General features: G+C 42.4%; 1 long non-coding RNA gene across 1 annotated transcript; it reads left to right on the top strand.

Annotated features, from left to right (window-relative positions):
* The first annotated feature begins 5,092 nt into the window (after positions 1-5,092).
* On the top strand, positions 5,093-7,848 carry LOC124202623. The gene is made up of 2 exons (XR_006878274.1): positions 5,093-7,391; positions 7,473-7,848. It is a non-coding gene; the product is annotated as an uncharacterized LOC124202623 (long non-coding RNA).
* Positions 7,849-13,312: the final 5,464 nt, after the last annotated feature.

Here is a 13,312-nt window from a genome sequence, read left to right on the forward strand (position 1 = left end):
GAGCGTTCCACGGCCATCACTCGGCCCAAGTTACGCGGTTAAGTGAAGAAAGGCACACACACACAACAACCCGAAAACTCAACAAACTGGATGGTTTTTTTAATATTTCATAGCTTCGTGTGTAGGGCTCATCTTGGAGCTGTTGATCTTGTCAACTTTTTACCTTGTGCACTTTCCTTTTTTTCTTCTTCTTCTTCTTATTTCTTCTTCCACTTTTTGAAATGTTTTGATTATTCTATTGAGATTCCATTACGCGAAGAAAATTGCACGGATGGCCTCGGGGACTGAACGACAAACTCGACGTGAAACTGTTTTCACCTTGAAAGAAAACGAGCGCCACAGCAGCCCAGAAAACAACAAAACAAAACAACCGCAACAATAAGAGCAACAATAATAGAACGAAGAGGAAAGGTGAAGTGATTGAAGCTGGAACAACAAAGTGCAGAGAATAAGACCCCCAAAAAAATAGTGGATGTAATTTTGTTCTTTTTCTTTCTTTTTTTTTAAAAAAAAAGGAGAAATATATAGAGATTGAGAGCTTAGAGAAACGGCAGGAAGTCTGTGACTTTTTTTAGCTGACGCAGCTCTCAGTGACTCTCCCTTTTTTTTCGTACCAATTCGATATAAAAGGAGAGCTGGTAAAAAAAACTATGAATAAGAATGGCGGAGACCCTGAGACTGTGCCTCTCTTGTTTGTCCCTTTTGCAAATTTCGTCAAATCACTGGGGCCGTTGATTCATTGCAACAATTTCTCTCTTGTCTCACCTCTTACTCTCTCTCTCTCTCTTGTTGTTGTTGTTGTTGTTATTTCACCTTTTCTGTATAATTGTGTCGATCTGTCTGTTGACGTGATGGTGCCGTTATGCATTTCGAATTTCGAACTCTCCTTGTTAGTCTGTTTCTTTCTTTTATCTATTTGCTCTTATTGTTCTTTGTTTCATTTCCCTTTTGATTTATTTTCTATATTATTTCGTTACTATTCGAGTTCTATTCTCGGTATCGTTATTATTCGTTAGGTTGTGGCGCGCGCGATGTATACGTTCGTATTATATCCCACCAAGCAATGACCGCAACATCGACGACGGCGGGCCGAGCGCGCTCGTTTGCCCCCTCTTATCTTTGAAAGTCGATCTGCTGTTTGTCCGCTGTCTGCTTTGCCTGTGTGTGGTGCCGAATCTCCTATACGTGTGTGAATACATTAAGTTTTATGAGGGCCCCACAACTAACCCACAGGCTCAACGCCAGATAGATCTCTCGGTTGAAGCCGGCCGAGAGCGACCCTGCCGTCTCTATAGACATCACAGCCCCGTTTTGGGAGCTGGGCTTAAGAGAGCTGCTGCTGCTGCTGAGGAGGAAACCCGCGGAGAAGAAAAAAAAGGCCCCGAGAGCCTTGGCGCAGTTCTCTCTGAGGCGAGCGCCACACGCGCGCTCCAACTCTCCTTAAACTCGACTCTCGACTTCTTTTCTTTTTTGTAATGAGATTGTAATGAACGATATACGCCTCAAAGCGGGGGGAAATATATCAGAAAAAAAAAGAAAAGAAAAGAAACAAAACCAAGACAAAACAAGAGCCAAAAAACCCCACGGAGATCAAACTCGTACGTTTTCTTTTGCTAATGAAGTCGATCCATTTTTCATGAATAATTTCTTCGAGCTCGTTAGGGGATTTAACTTTTCTGACGGACTCGTATGGTTATATTCCGGCGGAGCAGAGAAGACACAGACACAGCAGCACGTAGTAGTATTACTTGCGGTATGTGCGGTTGCCAGACAGGTGACACACGATGATAAAATAGAAGCGAAATCTGGAAATATAAGAGTGTCGTGCACCTGCGTGTCGTCGTTTCTTTTATGTTGATTATTTCTTGTCTTTTCCATTTTTTCTTCTTCGTTCTTTTTTTTTTATTTAACAATGTATGTATACAATATCATGAGCATTGGTGTATTCTGCCGGGGGAAAAATTTGCCTAGAGGGGACGGTTTGCATAAGCGACAAAATGCGGGAGTCGTTCTTTTCTCTCTCTCTCCCTCCCGACACACGATATACAAAAAACCTCGGAAAAATTTATTTAAAAAAAAATTAAAAGAAAACGTAAAATTATGATGAAGTTGATGGATGAAGTGTGCTGTTCTTTTTATAGCGGGTCATTAAAAACTCAGACGCAAGTGAAAAAAAAGGGGTGGGAGGGATGGAACTGGGAAAGTTATGAGGCGTAGAGAGTATACACTAAATTCCAGGATGCCTGTTTGTGCTTGTGTGTGTGTCCTATACGTGTGTGCAAAAATGCGTAAACAAAAAAGATATATATACCGCGAGCGGCCGAAGAGGATGAACGAATATCTGTGTGAAGGTGAGTTTTCGATCTTGGATATCTCTCCTTAGCCAGCCATACCGACGACTATATACGGTCGAAACAATTTTATTAATTTTATTTTTTTTTTTATTATTTTTTGTTAAGGTCTACATAGTTTACACATGTTTTTACTTGTACTTTGTCTTATATCTATGAGAAATGCTGGAATACACCCGTACTATTACGTATTTCCAAACGCCATCCGATTGAAGGTCCGCCGCCATAATATCCGACGTTTCAATGGCATTTCATTTTGATTGATTGCCGTTAATAAGCGCCTCATCGATTCGCACGCTCGCTATGCAAATTTATTGCGGTGACGTCTGAAACTGACCGCTTCTTTCTTTTACGGTCTCTAAAAAAACATCGAACGACTTTTGGAAAAATAAGAAAGAAAAAAAATAAATACATAGCCAAAGACGAGATCGCCTATCGTGTCTATATAATATTGGAGAGTAACAAAATCTAAGAAAGAACCTTGGGATGAGCATATAACCCAAATTCAGCATCCGCTGCTGCATCCATCCACGGTGTGGTGAGCGTATCATCTTTTTTGGCCGGTATATTGGTGAATCTTGGCGATGTGGTAATAATATGGCACCGCGCGACTCACTGCGGTTCAAAATTGCAAACGATTGAGAGGCCAATCGAGTCGTTTGGTAATAAACATCCGCGAAAGTTTTTCTCTTCTTTTTTTTCTTTTTTTGCCTTTCCCTTTTTCTTTCTTTAACAACTTCGCGCCATCTCGATGCATTTTTCCAATGTCGCTTTCCCGCGTCTAGATATTACCTGGGTGGGTTGTTGCATACAACAGCACTGGCCGGGACTTTTCTAGTATAACTTTTCCCTTCGCATAACAACAGTCTCACCTTCTTCGATGGGGGAGATGGAGAACGGAACAGGTGAACAAGGATGGAGCAACTCACGGTCACGACATTTCGTCGTCAACATATACTGCGTGAATGGTGTGTGTACCTGTGTGTGTAACCTGTCGTGTGGCCAGGGGAAAATACGACACGGTATAAATTCGAACTCCTCGGCGTCAACAACGAAAAAAAAAGTAGGCAACGATATTGTATAGTGTCTACCGCTGGTTCGGCCAAAATCTGATGTCAAGACACGTTTTGACATTGTCAACCGTTTTTTTTCCGAACGGGAGAGAGAGAGAGAGGCGAAGAAGTGTTATGAAGGATGGGTCATAAGGTGAAATGGCCGTCCGTTTTTTTTCCCCCCTCTGATGAATCGGCTGGCGCGATCATCAATGTCGCCATCTTTCACGCTGGGATATTTCTTAGATACCCGCCTCACCGAGAGAGTCTCTCTATAGATAAGAATTATATGCATAATAGTGTCTAACATTTCACGATTTTCATTCGCACGTAGACGTTGACACCGGGGCTTATAGGCTTGTGCTGCTGGGTACATGTAACCCCACGCACACATCACCTTGTGGACTCGGTAACCCGTGAATCAAAGTGGTAAAAAACACGAAAGACGCGTAAGAGAATCGAGGACGTACCCGCAGAGTTTTATTTTATTTATTTTCCCGAAAAAACCATTATCTCTTATTTTATTTTATTTTTTGGTTTTGGGTTTTTTTGTGTGTCTGTGTGTCGCCTATTGACTTCTTATTTCAACTAGTCAAACATATCCTTGACCCCCGCAGCCGCAAGACTCATTAACTTTGAACCTCTCTCGCTCTCTTCTTCTCTCTCCGTCGAGTTAATTCCAATGAAACAGGAAAGAGGCCCTTTTCTTCGAATGGTGTTTCTTTTGGAATCCCATTTTTTTTTTGTCTGCTGGCTACCTGATGTTTAATTAGCCGTAGGAAACAACAAAAGGAAAAAGAGTTTTGATGGTTATTGTGAAGGGGGTTGGATAGTTCTTTAAAAAAAAATATAAATGGAGGGGAGAAAGTTTGGGGATGTTTTAAACTGTCGACAAGCGAGTAGCTTTTCTGGTTCACTGTCTAAAAGGATTTCAGGTTTCCTCCCTCGGCTTATTGTAGTTTTTTATATTTTTTTTTATTTTATTTTTTTTTTTGTCTTGTTCTTGTGCGAGTTGTGTCGAGGAGGAAAAAGAAGGCGCGACCCTTCGCCCACACCTTTTGACACATTGCTTGGTCATAAATATCAAACCACCAGCAGCACCAGCATCAATAGACACAACAGCGAGAGAGCCTAGGCTATGCTATTCGTATAGAGCGCGCCAGCTCAACACAGCCCCCCGCGCATTGGTGTGCTCCGCCCTCTACCAACTTTGGCACTGGGCCCACACTTTTTCCGTTTCAGAGTAGTATCTCCCCCCTGCCGGCCTGTCTGTCCGTCTATCCCTTATTTTATTTTATTTTATTTTTTTTAGTTTAGTTTAGTGCTGAACTCGTGAAGAAAAACACCAATGTACAATGTATATACTATAGACAATACAATCTACAACCCCCCTTAGCACTAGCCTATAGGTGTATCCTCACCTGTGTATTGTGTGGAGGGGGTGGGGGGACCTTTCTGCCTTTATTTTCTTTGACCTTTTTCCGTTTGAATTGTTCCAAATCCTCTCTACAACATATCCTTTTTGTCGAGCCTCTTTTTTTTCCTCTCGTTTCCTTTTGGCTTTATTTTGATTTTTTATTTTCAGGTGAGTAAGTGAAATAATTCATCAGGAAACCGAGCCACCTCCCCCACTCCAAATAAAAATCTATAAGAAATGAAAGGAATACGCCCAATTCTTTGCCTCCCCCCCCCCCCCCCCGAAAAAAAGAAAAAAAACTCCACGAGCCCTTTTCCGCATTTTTATCCAATGAAAGAAACAAATGCCATCGTCGTCCTCCCGTAGCGCATCCTGCCGTCGCAATAAAAATAAAAATAAAAAAGAGGAGAAATACATTAGGAGGCTACAACATGTATATATATCTTTTCCAAATCCGATTCACTTCCATAAAGGCTAACCATAGTAGGAGAGTAGATCGAATCATAGCCCAGGACAAAATCCCCTGGCCACCAAAGCCGAAGCGAAAGGCTTTTTTTTTCTTTCTAAAAGGGTTGACTAATGCGAACTAATAAACTGTGCAAGGCCCTTTTTTTAAATGTTCGAATTCTGCCATCCATTGGTTGTGTAAGCTTTTCGCTTATTACAACTCCGATTGTTCTTGGCCCAATCCGACAGATAAATAAGGCGAATGTGCGGGGGGGTTTGGCGGCCCCAGAACAGAAACAAAAAAAAATAAGAAATCGTGGGGACCACCAGGACTTGATTGGTGGTCGTCGTTTACTTGTTCTCAAAGAAGATGTTGACCATATACGAGGTGGGTATAGTCTCCATTAACAGGCGACACGATCGCCATTTTTTTTTTGCGACTTTTTGGACATTTTCTTTTTTTTTCTGTTTGGTCTATTGGAAATTTATATATTTGTGCTGGGCAATTTAGCGCAACTCAAGGTAATGGCTCGGGATATCGAAAGTAGTCAAACGTATAGAGGAACATGGAAAAGGCTGTCGTTGTTTATGGTAAAGGGCGAACTCTCTCTGTCTACTTTTTTTTTCACTCGAGTGGGAACTGGTCGAAATGAGATTGTCTCCGTGAGCAATCATTAGCTCTCACCTCCCGTTAAGTAATCGGCCCGGCATAGAACCATAAGAACTGACACTGTGCTGACTGTGCTGCTGCTATAGCGCGCGGGTAATACAATATATTCTCTCAATTTCAGGTTTGTGTGTGTCGTCAAGGCTGGACAGTTTTCCATTTTCTTTTCTTGTAACTCTCTGTGGTGTCTTTTTGCTCCAGCCAAAAGTACAATCGGGGGAAAAGAGAGAGAGAACGATACTCTAGAGAGAGAGACACAAGGTAAAATGGTAAAAGGTGTACAAACGACACACTTGGACCATAGCCATAACTCTGGTTGAAAAACACACACAGCCAAATAACAACAAGAGATTTTCTTAACTTCTTTTTCGTGTTTGTTTGTTGGTTTAATACCTTTAATTTGGCTTTGTTCCCCTCTTTTTTTTTTAAATGCCGTTCATCTCGATAGAGAAGAAGGCTCGCCGGTAATTTACAACACTTAGAGCTCTGGCAACGTGTATATATTTCTCCCTGGGAAGGAGGAGGATCCGCGTCCGATTCGCAGCTGTGCCGAACGGACGAGCGACTAAGTGCGCGCTCAGGGTGAATAATGGACGCGCGTTTGCCGATGTTTTCATATAGATCCCCGCCGGCCGCAAGGGGGGAAACACCAACAACTCTACAACAACAACAACAACAGCTCGCTAGAGTGATTACACACCTGCGCATTTGAAGAGACCGCGCAAACCCAAGAGAGAGAGAGCGTCTTCTCCTCATTAGCAAACCAAATAAAAGTAGACGAAACCAACAAGCCTTTGTGGGGAAGAGGAGTTCTAACAGGCCCCCAAAAAAGACACTGGCTTATGGAGTTCCAAAGTCCAGTGTAGCGCGGGAAATGTCACCAGCAGAGAATGTCACCATCAAAGAAAGAGGAGAGCTTGTTTGTTTTTTTATTATTATATTCAGACAATATAACAGCAGCAGCAGCAGCAGCAGCTGTGGTTTTTTGGGGGCCTTTTTTTTATTCCCCTTGAATGTCTTTTTCAGCAGCGCGGTCGAACGAAGAATATCCCGACGCTGTGGAATAATCGGGTTGACTCTCCTGTGAAGATTCTCCGCGCCGATATCGAGTGTAGGATAGCGCATAACCAAAGCCTTTCGATATTTTGTCGTGAAATGGAGACGTTCATTGCGTTCACCGTGACAGCAGACGTGGCACGCTCGCATGGCAGCCGACGAGCGTCATCATCATCAGACCGGAATGGATAAATTATTTAAAAAATAAATTAAAAAAAAAAAAAAAGACTATGGTGCATTTCATTATTATTTTGTTTCTTGTTTTAATTCATCATTTTCTTTTTTGCTGGCTTTTTTTTTAAGGAGGACTGATATCAAGCGCTTGTCAAGCGCTTGTCTGTCATAGAAACTGACACGGCTGACATATTCGCGTTCGCTGACATTTACATCAGCCACAGCAGGTTGGTTGCTCTGGGGGATAGACACAGTAGAGACAGCAGCAGCCGGTGGATTTTATTAAACATAATTTTACCGGTTACTAGGTACGAAGCAATCAGGCACTCAACTCCCGCGCGTCACCGACTGCACTTGTGCACACACACACTTGCCATTCGTGTTGTTGTACACAGCGTCTAACACAGACACACACGTTCAGGTGAGCCCAGCACGCAGGCGACACGATTTGTACATGCCAAATTATACCTGGCCGATTTCATTTGTATTTTCTTTTTGGCCCGTAGAAGAAGAAAAGAACACACAGAACAAACATTGTGAAAATTGCATAAACCGAACGCACTATCTATTCAAATTTGTTACTGACCTTTTTTTCGGTTTCGGAAAGAGAGGCCTTTACCCATTTCTTTTATCTCCGCACACAACATTTACGCAGCAGTAATATATATATGCGTCTTGTCTGTATATGCATTTTACTGTCTTCTTCTTCTTCTTCGATCATTTCAGAATTATTCACGGTGCATTCGGGTGTATAGTAAATATAGACGGTGTACGATAGGGGCCGGCATGATCGGTCGAACTCTATCGGCAATGGGGCGAAACGGGGCGAGTTGATTTATCAAGTCATCCATTACACGCGGGGCCCTGTCAATGAAGAACTCAATTATGACGAGTCTTCTCTCTCTCTCTACGCCAGCCAGCCAGCCATCGAAAAGAAATAGAAAGTTGCCAATATATAACTATGCGAAGGGCGCAGCCAATAAAAGCGAACAAATATCCAAAGATGAATGGACCGCGTCCGTCCATTTCGGCCGCATATCAGTCATTAAGAACAACGTCGGTGGGAGGTACCAGTCGTATATAACATGTGTGGTAAGAGAGAGAGAGTCTGATGATGACGAGAGTATCACACAATCGATCGACCGTATAGCTACATAGATGCACTAGCTATGCTCTTTAACAAATACACGGTGGAGCAGCGGCGGCGAGCTGGGAGAGATAAAGTGAAATGATTAGCATATTGGCAGCCGACATAATACCGGCTGCTTTTCTTCTTCTTTTTTTTTTCCACCGGCGGTGCGGTTCTTCTTACGCGCCGGTGTACACGTAAAGATGGGCCCGACACACACACACACACGTTGCTGCTTGAATTCTATGTACGTGGAAAATAAAATGAAATGAAAAAAGGTGAAACGTGCCCAGCAGTAGATATAGTATATAGATATTGTTTGCGGCGCTGCCATTAATAGAGTTGAACAATTTATCCATGCCTATAGTGTATTGTACACTGTAATATGCAGTTGGGCATATTCTAGTCCGGAGCTGCTCAAAATGAATCGAAGGGGGCTATACACAATCGATAGAGCAGCAACATTAAGCGGATAATGTCGAATCACATGCACGCAGGGCAATATAAATGGAGGGCCGAGCGAGGAAGAAAAAAATAAGAAATATATAAAAAAGATAATAGATAAAAGAGAGAGAGACCCGACCCGAGGAGGTATTTGATTATTACAGCCACATCACGCAGGTTTTAATCTCTCTCTCTGCCTCACACACTCTTATCTCTCTCTCTCTTGCCAGCTAAAGCTATCGTGTGTACAAGCTACTATATATCTTGTTCGGCCATCTTTTCTTGTCATGTCGGCCGGTTCCCCATAGCTCTCGCACACACACACACACAGCACTCGTTGGATTAAATAATAGGAGCCAAAAATGCCCAAAAAAGAAAAGAAAAAAAAAGAACACACGAAAGACTTTCACTCTTTTTTATCCTATAGACTGTTGTATAGTCTCTCTCGGTTGTATTCCTCTTGGGTTTTTAATTATAGTGATCAACGGCTGAATCGAAATCCATTACCGAGGTTTTTTGTTTTTTTTTCATGCCGACGAGTGGCGGCTAAACTTGTAGCGCCTCCACAAAAGCGCGCGCACACCTCGTCCAAATTGTCGCATTTCTTCTTTAAAAAACTTTAAAGTGCCCGACTCCACGAACATCATTTTTTTTTCTCAAGCGCGGCATGAGAATATAATACATAATACAGCCCGTCCTCAGTGCAATACATCCACTGTAAGGTGAATTTTTGAAATAGAATAGAGGCTATATATATATTTATAAATGTGTACTAGACGTGAAGAGGTCTTCAAGCTTTTGACTCTTGAGAGCAGCGCCGCTCTCGCTTTTCGTCTAAATGTTTTATCTGTTTGGACTGGTGGACTCATCCAACCTGCTGCTGGCGGCACGTTATCTAATACATAAACGATGAGCTCGAAATATTGACCGTTTCTCGCTAGAGTGCCCAACCACCGCTCTATAGTCGTTCATATATATATTATATATACTTGTTTGTGTGAATCTCGTAACAAAATATAATGACGGGGGGTTCTCTTATATTTTTTTTCACGCAGCAAAAAGTTTACAAAAAAAAAGTTCCTCAAGGTTTTTTTTCATCTCCGTTTGGTGGTTCGATGATGGCCAGTGCGCGTGGTACTTCACCATCAATGTAGAAAGAAAGTTGTGGTGAATTTATAAAGAGATATCGTCTGTTGCTGCTGCCGCTGTGTGTATTTTTTTCTGCGGTGTGGATCTTCATATCGTCAAATGGATATTATGTATAGAAATGCGTCTGGCTGGCTGGCTGTGGCTGTAGCTGTGGCTGGCTGCTGTGGCTCTATTTGATGATTGCCGTTTCCATTTTTTAACGGCCGACGCAAACTATCTTCTGCATTTAGTAGTAATGAACCAACATTGAGCGGAGCCACACGATGAGGATTTTTAAACAACACTCTTGTTTGAGAATGAATAATTATCCAACCTTGTTATCCACTTGATGAGGATAGAGCGGCAGGGCGGAGATCATCAAATTTTTCTTATTTTTCTTAACATTTGGCTTTTTTTTTTCTCTTTCTTCCTCCTTCTCTTTGATGTTTTTTTGAATCGTCCCGCGCGACAGTTGCCGCCCCATTCAAAGACGCGTCCGCCGACGCATGAATCGCCGCGTTGCGACAGATTTTGACTCCCTTTTTTTCCCGCTATAAAAGAAACAAAAAACCTCGAAAATGATCCTATTCAACATTTTTCATGGCGAAAGTTTGTCTCGCATATTCGCCCACTTCAATTACACCAGCAGCTCCGCTCGGCGCCCATATCATCCGGAATTTTTATCTTTTTTTTTCTTTCAAAAAGGCGATATAATATGCTAAATGCTTCGCATGTATACGTATATAAGAGGATCCGGCAACCGATTTCTATTTTCTGCTCTCTCTCTTCTTTATATAATGGCCGAGAGTCGATGATTGTAATTTCAAGCAATAATAAATATATATATACCGTACGCGCAGCTAGAGTTCCAATATAAAACGTCTTTGATTGCTGCGGCGCCCGGATTGCGCATTCAGCAATGAGCTCCATTATATGTATGTGGCAGCTGTGCATTTGAGATTTATCCGAAAAAAATGTTTCTGTATACTAACCGAAAAATAAAAAGATTCGATGTAGGGCGGGCAACGGTTCGGTTATCAAATTTAGGAGAGACGCAAAAATTTCTGTTTTCACATGCTGGACGGATGGGAAATAAATAATCGTCAGGCTTATAGGCGAGCCTCAATATCTGGGAGACGTTGACGATGGAGAGCTAACTAGCGTCTCAAATTGATGGAGGAGATGGCAGCAGTGCCGAGGAAGAAAAAGAAAAACCTGCCCACCCTGAGAAATGAAGTATATATGTATATACGCGTCGGGACGATTGAAGGAAATCTGTTTTGTTTCTTTTTTTTTGTTTTTCTTTCGAAGGCCGCCCGGCGGTCTCTTTCGCGCAAAAGAAGTTGACCTATTTACAAGAGTGAGTTATATTACCATGCTAATGAAGAACGAAGCCAATGCCTTTTCAATCTTTTTCACTATATGATTATTAGTTTGTCTTTTTTTTTCTTGTTGTTGTTGTTGTTGTTGTTGTATTTCTGTGTGTGTGTCCGAGTGGGTTATGTTCGTTCTTGTGTTGCAACTTTTTCCTCCGCGGCCCGGCTATATTCGTTTTATTATTGTTTTGAGCGTTTCGGTTGTGTGGGCCGCTCGCGCTTGCTGCTGCCGCTGACAAGTGAATGGAATTCGCCAGCCCCCGGAGGCGACTCGAGTTGGTCTAATCGATTACGAAAAAAAAAGAAGAAGAAAAAAAAGAGCCGACTTCCATATCTATTTATCTATTCTGAATGCCAAATTCGCATGCATCATTTTCTTCGGCGCGCGGTGATTCATATTATAAGCGATTCGTAATATCGCGCGCGCTATAGGGCCACCTAGCTAGAGCTCCAAGCGCTTGATTTCGTTTAAAGCCGGGGCCGGCCACGGCCAGCGCTATACATATTATGCACAAAACAGAGGCCGACAGTGGGGGTAAAAAAAATAATAATTTCCATCGGAACAAATTTCTCAACACTCATAGACTCTTGAGTCTCCCAGAGACTCTCTCCACATGTATATATGAATAGTGAATTATATACCGGCGGTATATATATATACATATACGTATGTGTGTGTGTGTGTGTGTGTACATAATATTTGTCGGTGCGGTATAGACTCACATCGATTTCCATGTCGTAATCAGTGCTGCGTCTATGCAAATGAAGCCAGCCAGTCAGCCAGCAGAGAGAGATAATGTTCTTTGCTTTTCGCCATGCATGACGTCGCTAATGTTTTTTCGTGCCGGCCAGAGACTTCATCCTTGGTCATTTTCTCTTTCTCTATTATATTACTGTCTTGCTGGGTCTCTTGGCCGCCTGCGCTGTACATTATTATTAGACGGAATGTTTGCGGTGGCCGGGCCGTCTACTATTTCGGCTGATGAAGGGGACACAGACGACATCATACGTGGGCGCATATTATAGACGCAAGAGTCGCCTGGCCCCCACCAACTTTCACCACTCAAAGAGATATTATAAGGACATGTGAATAAAGGGAGAAAGGCGGGAGAAGTGAAAAGGGAGAGGCTGCTGGTCTGCCGTTGCCGCATGGCTAAATCATCAAGGAGGGGATCTCAAATTAATTTCGGTTAGGGTGGCATAGATCATCACAGCCAACAAGAGAATATGGAAGCAGCCCCCTTTGTGCTGTCTACACAGTCTAATGCAGACGTGCGGAGGTTGCCGAATGGCCAAAACTTTCGACGACACGAGATGAGTGAGTGGTGAGTGACACCATCACGCAACAAAAGCCCATCACGCAGCAGAGCCAGCCCAGCAGTATAAATCTAAATGTGGTATTATTCCATACCAAATAGAATTCACGTCACACACAGCCCCGCAGGAAAGAATAAGCTATCTATGCGCTCCTTCCCAAATATAATGTCGAGTTTGTTTAGACCTTGTTTGCTAAAAAACAAAGAAAGAAAAACAGTCGTTACATAACAAGAAGACGGGCTGTGGTTCTTCTCATCCGTTGATGTGCCTTTGAAAGAATAGAACGAGTCGAAAGAGGGGAGTCTAGCTCTCTATGTGTGTGTGTATACATATAAAGACTAGAGAGAGAGAAAACAAAAGGGGAAGAAAAAAAAAGAGAAAACCCTTCATCTCTTCGGTCGTCGTCGTCGTCCCGCAAGATCTACACAGATAGACTCTCTTCTTCTCTTTCTCTTTCACGAGAGTTCTTTTTCCCTATTACGCACCTGGGTGGTCGGCGCACACATTTCAGACCCCCGAAAAAAAAAAAAAAAAAATTTGTTTAAATTTTTCTTTTTTGGGCTGTTGTTGTTGTTCTTCTTTTAGGTTCACGACGCAGACTCTGTAGACATTTATCACACGTGTTATGTTTTGTGTTGTTTCTTTTTTCCCATGTTCCTCTCGTTTGCCCTTTCTGGCGAACGATGAAAAATAAAGAAGAAGAAAAAGAAGAAGAGAAACAACAACACAACTTTCGCTGGCTTGGCTAAATACT

Source organism: Daphnia pulex, chromosome 9, assembly GCF_021134715.1.
Source record: "Daphnia pulex isolate KAP4 chromosome 9, ASM2113471v1".
NCBI classification, from domain to species: domain Eukaryota; kingdom Metazoa; phylum Arthropoda; class Branchiopoda; order Diplostraca; family Daphniidae; genus Daphnia; species Daphnia pulex.